Here is a 19,954-nt window from a genome sequence, read left to right on the forward strand (position 1 = left end):
TCCGATCTTTCTATACCATAATATCTTCCTTGTTCAATGAGCAATTGATGGGAAGATACACGAAATTTAGTAATAAGCGTGGCATAACATTCAGGAATTGATATTCTAAGATAATATTGCAAACAAAAAGTGTCTATCAGCAGTTTATATAATGCACATTTTGGAGATTTGTCTATTGTAGCATCTTTCTCTTGAATAAACTGGTCCGTTAGACGTATTTCTAAACATTTTAAAAATGAGTTAGCACTATCTACATGCTGACTACACCAAACATCTCCGAAACCTATTGATAGTAGTAAATATCTTACCTGGTATAGCCAATTAGAGGGATTCATGTGTTCTAACATATCTTCATATAACGATTTTAAGATACAATTTCTGGTTTGTAGTAATTTCAACCAATATTTAACTATTCAAATTTTTCGCATAATACTTAAAGGAACTCTTCCAAGTTCTGTCAAAACAACTACATTTGTGGTGCATTTCTTGACATTCAAAATTCGTTTACAAAAATCCATATGTACATGTTCAATATCATGAGCAGGATGAAAACCCCATATTTCGCATCCATAATTTAAAACACTAGAAACATAGGTATCGAAAACGTGCAACTTCGTGTCCTTATTAAGGCATAGATTATTACATATTCTTGAAATGTGATTCATACATTTTCTGCCCTGTGAAGCAATTACCCTTTGTGATATAGTAAACTTTCCATTAAAATTCAATGTCAATCCAAGGTAATTAAAACAATCAACAATTTCAATTAGGTCATCGTTATATATACATGATTCTTTAACAGTTATTTTACCTCTATTTCTGAATACAACAATTTTTGTTTTATCTATATTAACACTGATGTTCCAATTTGTACTATATGCATAGAGCACATCAAGCATCTTCTGAAGACCTTCTACTGTCTCTGATAAAAGAACAGTGTCATCAGCATACATTACAAGAAACAACGAAATATCGTGTAAATACATTGGCTCACATAAGCCACTAATTAGCTCATTTTCAAAATCATTAATATACATAGAAAACAAAAATGGTGATAACGCTTCTCCTTGCATTAGTCCAGTATTGCAATTAAAATAGTCTGAAAACTGAGACTGATACTTAACACATGTCTTCAAACCGTCATACATCGATTTTATAATATTATAGAGTTTGCCGGTAATACCGGAACGTGCTAACTTAAATAATAATTTACATCGATTTACACTATCAAACGCTTTTCTATAGTCTACAAAACAGCAATACAATTTCTTTTTACTCGCCAACATTTTCATAATAACAGCATGGAGTGCAAAAATCGCATCAGTTGTGCCGTAGCCTGGTTTAAAACCAAACTGGGCATCTGTAATAACATCGTTTTCGTCTGACCACTTTAACAATCTATTATTTAAAATTGCAGTGAAAACTTTTTTCAGAGAGCTGACAAGTGTAATACCTCTGTAATTATTTGTATCATTTACGTTACCTTTCTTATATAGAGGAATTACAATACCTTCCGACCAACTTGAAGGAAATATCCCACTATCAAATATAACATTAAAAATTCGAGTCAAAAAAGGAACAAATACATCTTGGAACGTAATAAAATATTCATTAAGTAAATGGTCTTTTCCTGGTGATTTTCGTGATTTTCGTGATCTTCTTCAGTGATTGGGCAGTCGAGCTCTGCGTAAGTGCCCTCGTCGTGTTCTTCTGCAGCATTTGGAGGGTCGTCTGTGTTACTGGCTAAATCTTTAAAATGTTTTAAAAAATCATCCAGAGATAAATCTGTTTTCGGTTCACGTTTGCGCTTTTTAAATAAACTAAAGAACTGCCGAGGATTACATTTTCTTAGGAAACCAATCCTATTGCCTTCAGATCTCAAGTAATTTCTTTTAACTCTACGCTCATAAGTCTTGTATATACGTTTAGCTAAAACTAAAGCTTGCCTATTGTTTACATTACGTTCAGTATTAAAAACATGCAAAGATTTTCGATGCCAGCATCGGCCCTATGTTGGAGTTTCGGGTCACGTATACCGGGTCACGGGCGACCGTGACTTTGGTGTACGGTGACCCGCTTCCACAGAAGAGGAAAGGGGGGACTGGAAGAGGAAGAAGAAGGAAGAAACCGGTGTTAGGAACGGCCCAGGGGGGGACACTCTCCCACTCCCCCACCCCCCCACTCACCCCCCCCCCACCCCACCCCCCCACCCCCACCCAACCCCCATCCCGAGTCAGGCCACCGATCTTGTCGGAGGTTACTCAGGATGAGCGTGTTCGAGGCCCTAGTTATCTAATTTCTTTTTGACCGCCCGATCTAATCTAGCGACCAAATTTCATGAGTAGAATTATTATTTTTAATTAGAGATGCGCATCAAAATTTTAAAGGCCCACTATTTAATTTTTGGATGTAAATTTCAAAATTGACCCTATTTGTTAGGTTATCCCTGTCCCGAGTCAGACCCCCGATCCTATCGGATGCCGGACTCGGGATAGGCGTGTTCGAAACCCTAGTGGTATATGGACACGTTAAACCAGTTACTGAGCTGAACTAAATACTTATTCAAAATTCTGCCCACCTCAAACTCAATCCCCCCCCCCCCCCCTGTCCTGGACTTAGTCACTGGCAAAGGCCAGAGATTAAGCCCAGGACAGGCGTGTGTGAAACCTTCGTGGTATATACGCACGTTAATTTTTTTACCTGACCTGACCTTAACTAAACTTCAAATACTCTCAAAACGGCTAGCGATGAAGCAAGACGTGTGTGCCTGCTCTCTTGAGTTACCCCCCCCCCCCCACCTGGGGGGACTCATTGCCAGTTATGGAGTGCTTATAGAATACCGCGTCACGTACACCGGGCCACGGGCAACCGTGACCTTGGTGTACGGTGACCCGGTAAGGAAACCACCTAGGAAGAGAAGAAGGAGGAAGACGGACTCGCCAGGAGCGGACCGGGGGGGGGGGGACAAAACCGGCAGCTCAACTGCCGGCGGCGGCCCCTTCCGCTGGACACCCCATGCACCGATCTACACCGGTGAAACCAGAGGATCCAGCCCAGCCGGACCCAACTGTCGAATCACCAGGGGCGAAACTTAACCAGGCGGTTATGGAGTCGCCCCCATCAACTCCGAAGACTTCAGCTTCCGGGACTCCTGCGATGCCACCTCCACCCAGGAAGAGTGCCGCAGTCGAGTCCCAGGCCCGACCTGTGGCCGTTGCGAAGCGGAAGGCGATTGCGTCACCAGAGGAACAACCAGCCAAGCCAGGACCCCCGACACAACCGCCAATTCCACCTACTGACGCTGAGGAGCATTGGTCACTCAAGGCCGGCAAACTACAATCGCGCTACTCTCAGCTAGTCAAAACTAACATCCAGGACGTCAGGAAGCTCTTCACTCAACCAAAGCACTCGGCTTTCAGACCTGTACCAGCCAGCACGACAGAAGGAGACTTCTGTTTACACAGCGTCACAATGCGGGATGGTAGTGGACTATGTCTCACTCTGCGCCGGAACGGGATCTACCAACAAGGACTGCTACTCCCAGAAATGGACAACCCGACCCTACATCGAGTTATTAAGATCATAGCCGGGGAAGATTATCGCACAGTAGCCAAGGCGATAGCAGGATCCACATACCGGCCAGCCATCCCGCATTTCGACTCGACCAATTACATCGGCTCTCCGTGACGTCCTCCCCTTTGCCAACCTCCTTGCCTCCGTGAGTATGGACTTTACTGACTTTAATTTTTTAGGCTGTCATTTCAAAAACTTTGTTTATTTTTTTTTGTAAACAGTCGGTAACCCTTTATTTTCGGCAGTCCGTCTAAATTGCTCAAAATCACCTTAAAACCTTTTCGGCCGAGCAGTCATAAACCAGACATGTTTTTGGATGCAGTTACTCTTTGTAGACTTAGGTAAATTACAGGCTTCACCGAGGAATCGAAATTCAGCCAATCAGAGCACGGCTCCCACTCGGTGTTACTTCAAGTTTGCGAAGTGTCTGCTATTTGGTCCGCGCTCGCGTTGACTTTACTCCATTCCAAAAATTATTTACATGCTCCTATACCACGAAGGTTTCAAGCATGTCTGTCCTGGGCATAATCTCTGGCCTTTGCCAGTGACTACGTCCAGGACAGAGAAGGGGGGGGGGATAAGTTTGAGGTGGGCGGATTTTGGAATACGAATTTAGTTGTGTCCAGCGACTGCGCGGACCGACTAGTAGACACCGAAAATGAATTTCGATTCCTTCGGGTCTAACTAGAAAAAGCTATAGTCTACAGAGAATAACTGCACCTAACATCATGTCCGGACTAAGAATTTAAACCCAAAAATAAGTTTGACTGCTCGACCGAAAAGGTTTTAAGGTGATTTGAGCAATTGAACGGGCGCCAAAGTAAAATGCGTTGGACTATTTATGAAAAAAATAAACATACGAATTTTGAAGCTCGATCGAAAATTCAACTAAGCCCAAAAAGGAGGTTACCTGTCCTAGTTAAGGTTGACGCAGCAGGACTCATGGTGAGTTGATGGGCTGATCAGGGCAGAAGTTGGGGAGTCCTTCCATCAAAAACTGGTTGTTACGTTCAAGGGCTCCTGTGTAGATGTCCCGCAGTACCATCTTTAAGATGCGATGAATGGTCGCGTTGGGCATCGTAGGCATCAGGAGTCCTTGTCTGTACAGCCCGTCCTGCTGCGATGTCACATAAAGTTGGTTGGAGTGGATGGCCTCCTGGAGCTGGTACTTCCCTTGTCCAGTCGGAAGTTGGCGCCAGTGCTTGTCTGACCAGGGACCCTTCAGTTGTTTGGTATCGGTGAAATCGCCAATGACCGCTCCTCTATACTTTGCTGGGAGTTTATCACATACGATAATCCAGTCAGGTTGGTCGGACTTCTTCGGTGAGGTAACCGATGACATCTTCCTCCTTTTGGATTCTCGCTGGATCTCCGCTGGTTTTTCAACAACAACCGGAGGTGGTGGTGGACTTTCCGGCGGGTCAATAATGACCACGTGTCCCGTGTCCATCGATGAAGGAACCTCAACAGGAGGAGCCTCCACTGTCAGTGGAGCTGACAGCTTTGGTCCCCCCTGGATGGTTCCTGGCGAGTGCTTCGGTCGAGTTGGTGGGGCCGGTGTAGCAGAATGAACCGCCCCCGGTGGTTTGGCCACCGGGTTTGGATCACCCTGCACCGTTCCGCATCTCATCCTCCTCTTCGGGACAGGTGGAGCCGCCCCTGGCGGTTGAGCCGCCAAGTTAGGCTCCCCCTGTGTAGTCTTAGGTCGCCTCCTTCGTCTTCTACTGGTTGCGCGTCGCTTCGTCTCGCTGCCGTAATGTAGCGTCACGGTCGCTGAGTCTCCATTGTGCTAAGTTCTATACTTGGCCAAAGGCCCAAGCGAACGAAGCACAGCACCTAGGGTGGGGGGGGAGAGAAATCGCCACGTTCTCGGAACACAACCTCATCGTTCGAGAGAAACTGGAGAAAAAAGAGACTTTACTAAATGGCTTTTTTCCAAATTCTGCCCACCTCAAACTTACCTCCCCCCCCCCTCCCCCCCTGCTCCGGAGTTAGTCACTGGCGAAGTCAGAGGCTAAATCCGTAGTGGGCGTGCCTGAACCTTCGTGGATAGGGGTACGTTAATAGAATTCCCAATCCCAATACCGTTCGTAATACCTAGATAACCTTTTACATCAACCTACGAGTCAATAACCTAAGAAACCAACGCTCAAATTACTTAAACGACAATATGGCCACCCTTGATAGTTCCAGCCCAGTCACCAAAACAACTTCAGCCATCGGCAGTATAGCCGGAATATATGTTCAAACCGAATAGATGAGAACATATGTGTCTGAATGTGCTCAACCGCCAGCGGCGGTCCCTTCTGCAACGCCGCTCCCAGCCCAGCCTGAGTCGACGCGACCAGCCCCACGGGAACCGCCGACAGACGACAGGGATCCTCTCAACACTGCGGTGTGTGAGACACCCAACGACCCTCCATCGCCGACCGTCACGTGGCCTAGGCAGAACTGGCCGGTATCTCCGATACCGCCAAGTGCCACGCCACAGGCCCGATTAGTCGCCGCTGGAAAGAGGAAGGCCGTCGCTCAGCTGAGCGACCAACCAGACAAGGCTCGGCCTCCTCCAACACCCAAGACACCACCACCTCCGGCCCCTGTGGACTTGGAAGCTGTCTGGCAAGTACAGATCGGCAAGATCAGATCCAGCTTCCACAAGTTCATCCAAGGCGACACCAAGGAGAAGGCAACGCTGTTGGGTGGAGCACTGGACGAGGAATTACATCACCTTCCTGGTGGAAGCGACTTTGAGTTGCATTCTATCAAGTCTCCAGCCGGCAAGGCGGGACTAGTCGTCACTCAACGCCGAAGAGATGTCTACCGCCAAGCGATCCTGATCATCGAAATGGATAGCCATACCATTCATCGGATCATCAAGGCTCTCTTCGGCGACGACTACGGAAGCGTCATCAGCCATCTACAACACCAGAAATGAAAGCGCTTCATCCCCCGTTTTGCCGCGACTCCACTCATCAGCACGCCGTAGTCAATCGGCCTTAACGAGGCCACTCGCGTGGACATATCGATCGGACTTTAAACTTTTAGATCTGCGTTCAAAATTTTATGTCGAAATTACTTCTTTTTTTTTTTTTTAATATTATTAAATAGTCCGATCCTCTCTTCTTTCTCTTATTTAATTTTGGACTGTCCTTCTAAAATGCTCCAAATTATATAAATATTCGGCCGAGCAGTGAATTCTTTTTATTTTTGGCTTGTAATCTTTTTTTTATTTTTTATTTATTCTATTAACTTTTTTTACTAATTGCTATTTTTAAAATTCTGCCCATTTTCTCCCCCCCCCCCCCCCTCCCCCCCCCCCCCCCCTCCATCTCGAGTCAGGCCACCGATCTTATTGAAGGTCGGACTCGGGATCAGCGTGTTCGAAACCCTAGTGGTATATGGGCACGTTAAACTAGTTATCATCATCATCATCAAACCGAAGCCAGGACTGAAAATAGCAAGATAACCGTCTCCCCCAGGTCCCCCTCTCCAGCACCTCCTCAAACTCGCAAACCAACCGCGCCAACCCGTAAGACAGGCTAAAAACTAGCAAAAACCGATGTTAACACGGATATTGAATTTGTTTGCCTTAACCCCCACCTCAACAACGCGGAAGCAGCCCTAAAACTAGCGCTTCAATCAACTGGCCGCCCAGCCCCCGCCCCCCTCCCACACACCCACACCCCACCCCCCGTAGCTCAATTAAAAGACGAGGATCCCCAAACCTCAGCCAGGAAATTTATGTAGAATCCGATAGCGACTTAGATGTCGACGTGGAAGCCGACGTCCACCCAGAAATTAAACTCAGCAATAAATTCGAGTCCCTGGCCACCCCCGGGAGAAGCCACAAAAAGGCAAAGACGGTAGGGCAACCCCTTAAAGGAATCCGCAAGGTAGCATTCAACAACAAAAATCCAACTCTCTACCAATACTTATACTGGCAGCAGACACTGGAGAACCACCATGCCCAAACCAAAGGGGGAATTCCCGACTTGATCTACCATGCCCAACTAACGAACGGGGACACCTTCGTCAAAGGTTCGGAAGAGGCCTTAAAATCCTTAGGGACAACCCTCCACCTTAAAACCAACCCTGACTCGGACGAGCTAACCTTAATCCAACTCCTTCCAGTCATGCCAAACTCCGACCCGGCCAGCCCAACTAGATCGCCCAAATTAATGTCAGCCACCCGCGAAACCATAACAGTTAGCCAAAAAATCCACAGCGCCATTAAAGCCAAACTAATGGCAAATAACCAACCGAAATCTTGCCACAAAAAGCTTAACTTTGACTTGCAGATCAACCAAGTTAGCCCAAACTTAGAGAGCGACAACCGACCAGCCACAACCGCCGCGTCACCAATGGATAGCCAGCAGACAGTAGCAGACTCGGACAAAACGATCGCACCCGCCGTCATGACAGCTGACAGACAACTAAACCAGCTGTCTGCGGAGGGCCGATTGGCAGACAACACAAAATCCAGAGTCCCAATAGTTGATAAAAGTAGGCAAACCAAACCAAGTGGCGTAGTCAAAAAAACCTTTAGCGTTAAGAACCAAACAGGTAACCCAACAGCCAAACTTCCCCCTAGAGTTACGGCAATAAAAAGATTAGCATACCACAAAAGTAGAAGCCCACTTAAAAGCAAACTTACGGCAACCAACTTCCTAAAAACTAAAGTGCAAAAAGTCGGTCAGTACACCAAGAAAACAGTAGCGCCCGTCAACAGGAAATTCAGCAAGCCCACTCCACCAACAGCCCCGCCAGCCAACCAAACCACCCCTCTCACCATCTCCTTCTCCAACACCATCCCCCACCCTCCCTCACCCCCACCACTACCCCAGCCCCAAACTCCATCTCCACCCCCTCCCACCTACCCTCTACTACCCCCACCCCAACCCCAGCAAGTCACACCAGCTCCTCACCCCACCCCGCACCCCGCCCCGTACCCCATACCAACAAAGAAAACCCCATCCTGCAGGAAAACCCAACCCGCCCAACCACCCCATCAACCACCCCCCGGGATGCCCATAACCACCAAAACCCAACCCTGCTACTAAATGGCTAATCAAACTGTACCCCCTATCAGCCCAAGAAACCTCTCTAAACCGCCTACAATCCAACAACCCGCAACTCGATATTACCGATGCCACAACATGGACAAATGGATATGTGCTTATCACAGCGGAACTAAACAATAACAGATATATCTTCATCCAAAGCCGTCAATATCAACTCCTACCATATGAAATTAAACCCTCTAAATGTCACCACTGCCAACAATGGGGCCATGGCGCCAATAAGTGCAAACACCACAAGGAGCAGCCCACCTGCTACAGGTGCGGCCAAAAACACCCCAGGAGCTCTCGCAATTTGCCATGTACCCGACCCATCCAATGCCCGAATTGTCTAAGTAAGCACATGGCCCATAATGACAAATGCCACCACTATCAACGTGCGCTTAGACAGCTCAATAATAGGAGAGAACAACCAAAACAGCAAATAACTAGCTACCCCACGCCAAAACCAGTTACAACAAATATAACCTATGCGGAAAAAGTAAAAACAAATGAACAAACTCAAATAGCCGAGCTTAAAACATTAATTGAAACACTGGTAGTTGAAATGAACAATTACGGGTAAATAAAAAAAAATAAAATAAAATAAATTAAAAAAAAATATATTAAATAAACTAATCAATTACGGGACTACAGTATCGGAGATAAGTCTCCACACTCCCATATTAATAAAAATAAATCTATAAGTAAAGGCCTTAGCGTTCTCCAGTGGAACGCTAAAGGCCTCCGTTCAATGGGACATGGTACCGAGCTCATCCAATTCATTAGCACCAGTAACATCCAGCCAGATATTATATGCCTTCAAGAAACTTGGCTAGGTAAAGGCTCCAGTAAAAAGAATATTAAAAAATTTAAAACATTTAAAATTCCAGGCTACACAACCTACTATAAACATAGGGAAATTAGTACTAGAGGTGGAATAGCCACGCTCATTAAAAGTACCATACCGCATAGCGACATTAAATTCGAAGCCCTAAATGCCAATCTGGAAGTCCTAGGACTTACGGTACTAAACGATCAAATGCATATAGACGTTATTAACGTATATAGCCCACCAGGAACAGCCCACAAGCAATTAACTATTAATGACTATAAAAAGAACTTACCAAACCAAATAATAACCTAATCCTGGTAGGAGATTTTAATAGCCATAATCCACTGTGGGGAGTTCAGCACTCCGACGCACAAGGAGACATACTGGAAGAATTCATTAACATAAACAACCTAGTATGTCTCAACGATGGCAGCGACACCTTCTATCATGACCAATTAGCAACCTCGTCTGCCATCGACATTACCATCACCTCTAATAACATAGGTGCGAACGCACAATGGGAGGTAATAGATGCTCTTAATAGCGACCACTTCCCTATCCTAACTAACTATAAAAATAATATAGAATACGCAGAACAAGACAAATTCATTCCCAAGTTCAAATTTAGTAAAGCCAACTGGGCCGGCTTTACAAGCGATTGCAGCAAACTTAAATTAGATACTAATATAGATATCGATCAAGCTACCACTATCATTACAAACGAAATAATTAAAATAGCCGAAAACAATATACCCAAAACCAAACAACCAAATAAAAATAAACCTGTTAGTTGGTGGACGGACAAAATTAAACTAAAATGCGGCTTCAGAAACAGGATGCGAAAACTCTTTTAAAAAACCGGCAAACCAGAATACCATACCAAATACAAAATAGCTAAGCACGAAATAGGCAAACTAATTACTGAAGCTAAACAGACCAGCTGGCAGACATTCTGCGGGCAAATTAATAACAGAACATCTATTAGGGAAATGTGGAAAAAAGTTCAAGCTATACAAGGACACCGTACTTTCACCACAGTCCTTCAAAAAAAAAAATCAGCAACCACAAATAAACAAAAAGCCGATCTTTTAAGTAAAACATTAATTTTTTGGTAGTAAAAACAGCAGTAATGAAAACTTCCCCCAGCAATTTCTTGATAAACTAAAAAAAAATAATACCCTACAAACAACTGATACTAAAAGTGATAAGCAACCTACCACGGATGACTTAGAGTTTAACAAACCATTAACACTATCAGAACTAAAAGCGGTCCTTAAGGACAAAAAAAGTACCGCCACCGGGCCTGATCAAATTAGCTATACTTTACTAAAACATATGCCAGATGTAGCCCTAGAGGTGGTTTTGTCGCTCTATAACAGAATCTGGGAGGAGGGTCAAATGCCAGCAGCATGGAAACATGCAGAATGCTTTAGCCTACCTAAGGCGGGAAAGGACCACTCCCTCCCGGGGAGTTATAGACCGATAACACTCACCTCGCATATGTACAAAACGCTAGAAACCATTATTAATAAAAGACTAAACAACTAACTCTTAGAGAATAACTTAATAACTAATGTACAAAGCGGATTCAGATCCAAACATTCAACAATAGATCAGATAGTTAGGCTCCAAAATAGCAAACACGATGCCTTCCGCAAATCCAATAAGGTGTTAGCCATATTTATTGATATAGAAAAGGCCTTTGATATGGTATGGCGGCAAGGCCTACTTCACAAATTAAAAACCAATGGAATTAAAGGAAACATGTTCAACTTTATTAACAATTTTATCCATAACAGATCAATCTCAGTCCGAGTAAACGGCCACTTTTCCGATAAAACAGAAATAATTAATGGTATTCCACAAGGCTCGGTTCTTTCGCCGACCTTATTTAACATCTTTATTAATGACATAACCAAGGCGCTTAATGCTAAAAGTACTAGCAAATCAAAAAACCCGCTAAACACGGCACTCTTTGCTGATGACTGCGCCATCTGGCGCACAGGCAGGGTGACTAAACAACTATTTAACCTAATGCAAAATGACATGAATAAACTAAATAAATGGGCCTCAGATTGGGGCATTAAACTCTCGGAAACTAAAACAGTCTGTATGCTCTTTAGTAAAGTAAACTCACCAGATACTCTCCATATAAACTCCAACAATAAACCAATCCCTAGAGTCAAAACCTTTAAATTTTTAGGAGTCACCTTTGACACAAAACTAACCTTCAGGGATCATATCAATAATATTGTTAGACAAGCTAAAAATACTCTAAACATACTCAGAGCCATCTCTGGCACTAGCTGGGGAGCACAAACGGAAGCAATGCTTATGGTATACAAGGCATGTATACTCTCCAGGATTGACTATGGAGCTCAGACCTACAGTTGTGCCTCCCCAAAGCTTCTACAAAAATTAGATGTTATCCAAAATCAAGCACTAAGAACAATAGCTAAAGTTCCAGCTAATACTAGCGGCCAAAGTCTAGAGGTAGAATTCAACATCATGCCACTCAAATACCGCCGCAGTATCCAACATCTTAATTATCATCTTAAAATTCATTCGCTTAACCTAGATCATCCAGTTCAGGAACTTACTCCCATCATAGCTAAACCGGGACTGGAATTTAAATCTAATAGTAAACTTAATGACTCATTTGCCACTAGGGCTAGTAAACTTGAAATAGAGGTAGGAATTGATAACACGCCGGTGGCCCTCTACCACCCCAACCATCCAGTGGACTGCCACACTCCATACCTAATTTAAAAAGCTACCGACGAAACGCCTTTGCCACCCTTCAAAAAAGTCCTGTTTGAAGCCGCAGCTAACAAAAACTATCCAGAGCATATCCATGTCTACATGGACGGCTCAATAAATCCAGATAATGGCTTCGCAGTAGTAGAAATTTTTTTATCTAAACATTCTAAACTAGTTAAATACGCCAGACTGTCAAACAATCTTTCAGTCTATACAGCAGAATTGACAGCCATCTACGAGGCACTAATCTGGATTAAAAACAAGCAATATCCCAAAAGCGTTATCTTTACAGATAGTCTTAGCTCCATTCAATCTCTCCAAACTAACAAATCCACTAGACCAGACATCCTCTCAGCCATACACAAAAAACTCCACGAACTAAACCTACTTAACTTATCAGTGGTATTTGAATGGGTCCCAGCTCATGTAGGAATAATTGGCAATGAAATAGCGGATTATGGAGCCAAAACAGCACTCTCAATCACTAGTACAATTACTGCACTACCACTAGGAATAACAGAGTTAATGTCACAAGCAAAAAAAACCACTACATTAATCAATGGCAGGCTAACTGGGACCTTACAACCAATACGTGGCATTATAACATCAAGCCACTAGTCAACTCCATCCGACCTAAACATAAAAAAACCTCTGTAGATAAACTAATAACCAAACTACGATTGGGTGTCTCCTCTCAGCTTAACAGTTGCTCATTTAATAAACTTAACCCTGAATGCGACTGTGGCACCCACGAAGATATGAAACACTATCTCCTGGATTGCACGCTACACGAAAAACAGAGACAACTCGTGATAGGATCAATTACCGAAGCCAACCATAATCAACAAATCACGCCTAACTTCCTATTAAACCCAGATAAATACTTCAAGCATAACACTTTCAACGCAGTCTATCAGTTCGTCCAGTCCACCAAACCAAAATTTTAATTAGTACAACGACAGGCACTCCTAACCTTTCACTAGTACGCCACTAAGAAGGAACTGCTACCAATTCGAACTCTACTCGATGCTTTCCGACCTAGAGGCCAAAGGTGAACAGGTAAAGAGGGGTGCCACTTAACACTAATCAGCTATCATAGGGACTACTCAAAAACCACACACTTGTATGCCCCTTCACAAAGAGCTGCAACCAATATTGAACTCGGACCCGATGCACTCTAGTGAAAAGGGACAGACGGTGGGTCGGTAGCAAGTACACGCAAATAGAGTCATGCAGCCAACCAGGATAGGCCCACTAATTACCATCTTTCTTTTCCCCCAGCTCGCTCATTTGTACAGTCCAGTGAACCTCGACCCAGGATTACCACTTGTATATATTGCACTATGTATGCACTCGCACCATGCACTTTATATTTAATGAACAAATCTAGCAGACCGCGGTAAGTCACTAGAGCACAGAAGAACAGCTAAACACCAGAGAACCAAAGATTAACCAAGTAAGAAATTAACCATTATATTTTGATGACATGTATACAATTGCTGATATAATCTGGGTGGGTATAGTGTGTGTTAACAATTATAGTGCATGCATGTGCATTGACTTAGCATGTATGTACACTTATTTCCATAAAATGTTGGGGTTTTTTTTTTATGGGGGGGTGGGGGTGGAGGCGGGAATCAAAAATGACCTCCTACATTAGGGTTATGTGTGTCGCTAATAGGATAGCTCATTAATAATAAAGTTAACCATGCAAGCGCTAGGCTTTTTAACCAATACATACACTATAACGGCTTGCCCTTTAAATTAGATACCTATATTAGTCTAATCCCCCCCCCCCCCCCCCCCGCCATTGCGTTAAATGCTACACAAAGACGGAGGGGGAGGGGTGGTCGTGAAGACCGTTGGAATCATTAGAGTAGGGACGTAAGACAATAAGTACAACCTTAACACTAAACTAGGACTACATACAGACTACACGCTCACCGCAACAGTACACAGGATGCATTGACTAATGATAACAATGCATCCGCCCCCCATTTAATGGCCCAGCACGTGCTCTAATAAGGAACCGGACAAAAGAATACCGGTTCCGGGTACACAATTGCAATGCACGCGGGGGAGGCCGAACAAAAGAATATCAGCCTCCCCAACCCAATCCCCAAATACTTGCTGCGGGAAACTTGTACTTGGTGTCACTAAGGAGGAAGCGGAGGACCATGCCAACATCAGCACGTCGACCACCCCGGAACAAAACGCCTTGCCTATCAGTGTCTACACAATTGCACGAGTCTCCTCTGGGTTGTCATGCCACGACCAGAAGAGGTCAGGTCCTTATAAGGACCCTACGGACAACCTAGGGAGACAACCAGCATCACGAAGGTCTATAATTAACGAGCTACTCTCGACCCACTAACGAGCTATACTCGTCTCAAAACCTATACTAGCTCGCACATTTACCTTTCGACCGACCGTTCAAAATTGCGCCAAATTTCCTCAACAAAAATGCGCACCTTTTCTCTTTGGCATTAACAGCTCCATTCAAATTACATAGCACCACCACCACCCCTCCCGCCTGCTACCGATTTAATCGGGCTGCTGGTGCTCCCTTGCACCTGCCAGTGTAGGCGGTCCCTCCTTCCCTCCCCCCCCCCCCCCCCACCTTTCCTGTCATGGACGGAGGAGCCGACCAAGGCAGGCTCTTGTGCCCACGACAGCTTGTTCTGAATGTGCACGTAAAACACTTTGACCTTGACCTTGACTCAACCACATGCATGGGGCCTACAATCGACGCGGTCGATCCCGCTTACGTGCACGAAACAATGGGCAGACATGGCACTGCTTAGTATGTATTGATGTATGAATATCTATATATTGTATGTATGTCGAGGCTGACTGTTACATAGATATTAACGCACTGGCACAGGAGATAATTAAATCCTTTCTGGCCTCACAAATTGTCCCATGCCGTTGCTAGGACTCGAACCTGTGGCACCGAATCGCCCGCAAATTGCAAGACTACCCACGATGCGCTCTGAGCTATTGAGGCATCCGTAAAAAGGATGCTCTTTAACTCAACCACATGCATGGGGCCTACAATCTACGCGGTCGATCCCGCTTACGTGCACGAAACAGTGGGCAGACCTGGCACTGTTTAGTATGTATTGATGTATGAATATCTATATATTGTATGTATGTCGAGGTTGACTGTTACATAACTATTATCCTGTTCAATTATTTAGACCCAAAGTTTTTTGCAAAGGTTACGTTTATTTCCTATTCAATATTTGTTTTCTTTGCATTTACATGAAAACAAACCCAAACCCCGACAGGTTTTATATACAAATCATCATATAAAATGCACGAAGTTGACTTAATTCCACTTTTTAAAAATCTCTGTGTGTTCGGAATGCACGTTATTTCTCCTATAAATAACTAAGGTCATTTGCATATCAAAAGCATCATTCTATAGTGCGTTTCAAACTAATGTTCGGTTCTATCGTCCTATCCGCACAAATCGTAGTATGACCTATATTTAAGAAAATATCTGTAAACATGAAGCAGGCGCGGATTCAGGGTGGAGTTCAAGTGGTTTGAAAAAATAAAGTATCAATTGTGACACAAGCGCTCGCGTTTGAAAAAGAGAAATGTATCAATATTATAATTATATTGTGGAATACACAAGCGCGCGCGCTGAAGGGAGAGACATACATACAGAGAGAGAGAGAGAGAGAGAGAGACGTCATTTATGTAACGACGCACTCAACATATTTTAATATATGGTTATAGGGAGAGAGAGAGAAGAATATGGTATGCATGCGATTGGTGGAGGTGTGACCCTCTGCACAACCCCAACCCCACTTAAGGCTTCTTTTGTATATGGAGCGGGACATAGCTCAGAGGTAAAGCGTTCGCTCATGGTAGGTCGATTGATCGATCCTACATGGTGGGCCCATTGGGTTGTGTCTAGTTCCAGCCTGTGCACCACAACTGATGTATAAAGGCTGTGGTATGTGCTATCCTGTCTATGGGATGGTGCATATAAAACGTCCCTTATTGCTTATCAAAATTGCTTATCGGAAACAGTGGCCCATGTGGCGGTAGCGAGTTTCTTTCTCACTGTCATAATGCTCCTTAACCGTTTTGTCTGACGCCACATAAACGTATATCAAATGCGTTGAGTGTGTCGTTAAATAAACATTTCTCTCGTATGTATGTGTAGTCTATATGCATTTCTAGTCGATTGGTTTATAGGTTGTTAGGTTGTTTGATAGTGAATGATATGGAAATAAATTGTTTTTGGTGTTAAAGAGTTCATGCATACATTAAAGTAATACTCCTGATGGGTATGGAGAAATAACTTAATCAGTCGACGAACTCATTTCTTCATCACTATCTTCGTTAAGGGGGACTATCACAGGGGGTATTTTATTTCTTATAAAACTATTTTGTTTTCTAAAATCTTCTTCGATCTTTATTACATGTTTAACGCGTCAGAGAAGTGTGTAGGTGTGACAGAGTTCAATGCATGTGCAAGTTCTCTTCGCACCGTGGTCATTTTACCATCATTATGACGAGCTATGTGCCCTTTTGACTTGACTCCAGATCAGTTCTATCGGATTGAGTTCAGAATGTCTTGGCGGCAGTCTTAGACACAAGTGCCCATGGCGTTCAGCAATATCATCAGTAACAAATTGCTGTGCACATTTGTTACTTTTCACAATTTCATAAAGAACTGGCTTTGTCATGTTACTCTCAAAAGGTATATTTTTGTTTCGTAGCCACGACTGAATTTCTTCCTTTTTAGCATTTAGTGCAGGACATCGTGTAATCTCAGTTAATTTGTTGTGGTAGCTTGCGTTATCCATGACGATAACAGAAGGTTCTGGAAGAGAAGGCATAAGTTGTTCTTCAAACCATTTGATGAAATTGTCATGATTCATCTCACCATGATAGTCTCCGTCTGTGTTTTTTAGCCTCAAAGATCAATTCACAGCCATCTATCAATCCATATTTATCACAGCCAGCATGACAAATAATAAGTCTTTTTCCCTTCCCAGTCAACGAACAGAGTTTAAGAACTCTATCAGCAGCGTCTGATTTCGGCAGGTGATTGGCGGTACTTGTGTTGACATTCACCCAGGTCTCATCTTGATACACTATTAAATAACCCTGTTCTCGTAAACTGGATATTTCATGGAGATAAGACAGTCTCCTGTCTGATATATTGGCGTCCTCAAAAATCACTTTTCCGGTTGTAGACATATGTTGGTATTTTAAATCGAGGTCATGGAGTGTTCTTCGTAAAGTTGATATGGATATGTTGATTCCACATTCCTCCCTTAAAGCCACGTTAATCTTATGTAATGTAGGTAATTCGCCCTCTCTATAAAATCTTTATACTCGTCGTCTAATAACATCTTTATCAAATAAATCGATGAGTTTTCGGTCGCGTTTTTGAACAGTGATTTCTGTGCTCGGATTCGTAGAGCTTAGATTTTTCACAGTTCTTTTTACTGTTGAAACCGAAACTTTAAGTGCAGCGGCAACTCGATCGACAATTCGATAAGAAGCATACCTAGGTCTACCGCGCTGATATTCATCTTCACAATAATCGAAAACGTTCTTAATACACGATTTTACATCAACTGAAGTGTTTTTCGATTTACCCATATTTTTCCTCAAATAACAATAACAAGAATGTCGATTAATACATTTTCAATGAATTTATATACCCTACCTAACTTGTAATTTACGTGGTTTACACATTGCTACAATAGCACGTGCAGTCATAGATCGAAATAATGATGTTATTGACCAAGCAATGCTATCGTATTTTGGACATTCAGGGCTGTGTCTGCGGGATGAAAAAGTGGTTGAACCCATACGAGTCCGAACAATAGCCCTTTGGTTTTTCGCATTACAAATGTAACACCCCACCCCCAAACCCCAGCCCCTAACACCACCATAAATACTATATATATATATATATATATATATATATATATATATATATATATATATATATATATATATATATATACGTATGAGTTCCCAATTTAGAGGCAAATTAAATATAAAAAATTATTATTATTTGATGTTGGTGGCCTTTGACATTTTATCCCCCCCATCTGGTCTTCTGGGTCCGGCCCTGCATTAAATTTATTTTTAAATTTGGAAAGCACATTCCTGCGGTGTGTGAGGTGATTTGTGTTTATTACTGTGCTACACCTCAGTTGTGTTAGTTTAGGTATGGTATGCTAATATATAACTGATATAATAAAATAAAAATACATAATACATTAGCTAAATTGATTAAATATAATGCACCTACAAGAAAGGGTTACATGTTCTGTTTGTTTACATCTATGTTTAACGGAAAGATTAGACAATGCTGTTACACACTGCAAAACAATAATAACCTTGATTTAGTGAAACAAGCTATAATGGCCTTCACGTAGCCTCAGATCCCAATGTTTTGATATGCAAATGACCGTAGTTATTTATAGGAGAAATAACGTGCATTCCGAACACACAGAGATTTTTAAAAAGTGGAATTAAGTCAACTTCGTGCATTTTATATGATGATTTGTATATAAAACCTGTCGGGGTTTGGGTTTGTTTTCATGTGAATGCAAAGAAAACAAATATCGAATAGGAAATAAACGTAACATTTGCAAAAAACTTTGGGTCTAAATAATTGAACAGGATAATAGATATTAACGCACTGGCGCAGGGGATATTTAAATCCTTTCTGGCCTCACAAATTGTCCCATGTGGGCACCGAATCGCCCGCAAATTGCGAGACTAATGTATGTATGTATGTATTATGTACGTACGTACGCACATGTGTGTGTGTGTGTGCGTGCGTGCGTGCGTGTGTATGTGTGTTTCTGCGCAATTTAAAACGATAAATTTCTTCCTGGGAGATTATGTACCTGTGGTTAAATACATTTCTTTATTGATTGAAAACATATTTTATTGCTTTATTACATCAACAGCAATAGGCCATCTCCTAAATTTAAAGACTTAATATGAATATCTGGACAAAAGTTGCACCATAGAATACAAACATATTACTCGCATTTAAACTTCAAGACTATTCAATTTACTTTTGTCCAGATATTCCATCTGTCTCGAAACACGTACAACGTAAAGTTTACTTAGTCTAACTGTGAAGAAGTAACCAGGTTAGGCAGGTTTATAAGAGACGACGTGACTTTTGCTCCATTTAAAACAGTGTTTTTCTAACTCCTTTATAGAAGAATACACACAGCCAAACACCTAGAAAGTAAAGTTTAGTCAGACTAAATACGATGACCGTTCTTAATCAATTTTAATCATCCAAGAACACCACCCCCTCACTATTCATATACCTCTACTACTGTCAAAAAAAGAAGAAAAAAAAAAAAGAAGAAGAAAATGCCAAACCTGTACTGCAAAATCTGGACAGTTCATTCTTTCCTGGACAGCAGATCGATATTTTTAATGTTTAGCAAATATAACAATTATTTTCTCGGACAGACGAAGACACTGGACATCCATTTTATGGTAATTCTGTACGATACTCGATAGACTGTAATTCGGTCGTGTCTGTCTAGCGGAAATGGCGACTAGCAAGTTTAGGCAATCGACGTAAAAGCCTCTCAATAAGATAATATAAGTCGATTAGAGTTCCATTTTACCAAACATCCAAGCATGTGCACGTCAATTTTCCTTCTGATTGGCAATTGTGTTAAAAATAATGGACAATTCCACGACATTACGTTGT

The 19,954-nt window shown here is 42.7% G+C and overlaps 1 protein-coding gene across 1 annotated transcript in view; it reads right to left on the bottom strand.

Moving 5' to 3' along the window:
• LOC121377867 (voltage-gated hydrogen channel 1-like) overlaps positions 1-19,954 on the bottom strand; it is a 73,724-nt gene that overhangs the window by 38,346 nt on the left and 15,424 nt on the right. The gene's annotated exons all lie outside the window — the stretch shown is intronic.

Source organism: Gigantopelta aegis, chromosome 2 (genome assembly GCF_016097555.1).
Source record: "Gigantopelta aegis isolate Gae_Host chromosome 2, Gae_host_genome, whole genome shotgun sequence".
NCBI classification, from domain to species: Eukaryota; Metazoa; Mollusca; class Gastropoda; order Neomphalida; family Peltospiridae; genus Gigantopelta; species Gigantopelta aegis.